This window comes from Acanthisitta chloris, unplaced genomic scaffold (genome assembly GCF_000695815.1).
Source record: "Acanthisitta chloris isolate BGI_N310 unplaced genomic scaffold, ASM69581v1 scaffold40586, whole genome shotgun sequence".
Lineage (NCBI taxonomy): Eukaryota > Metazoa > Chordata > Aves > Passeriformes > Acanthisittidae > Acanthisitta > Acanthisitta chloris.
Window position 1 is genome coordinate 1 of NW_008677214.1, and position 207 is coordinate 207.

Consider the following 207-nt stretch of genomic DNA (forward strand, 5'->3'; position numbering starts at 1 on the left):
GAGCTCCGTTCTCCGGGGGGAGAGGTTCATCCCGGCCCGGAGGAGTTTCGTTCTCCAGCAGGAGAAGCTCATCCCTGCCCGGGGGAGCTCCGTTCTCCGGAGAGAGAGGCTCATCCCGGCCCGGAGGAGCTCCGTTCTCCCGGGGGAGAGACTCATCCCGGCCCGGGGGAGCTCCGTTCTCCAGCAGGAGCTCCGTTCTCCGGGGGG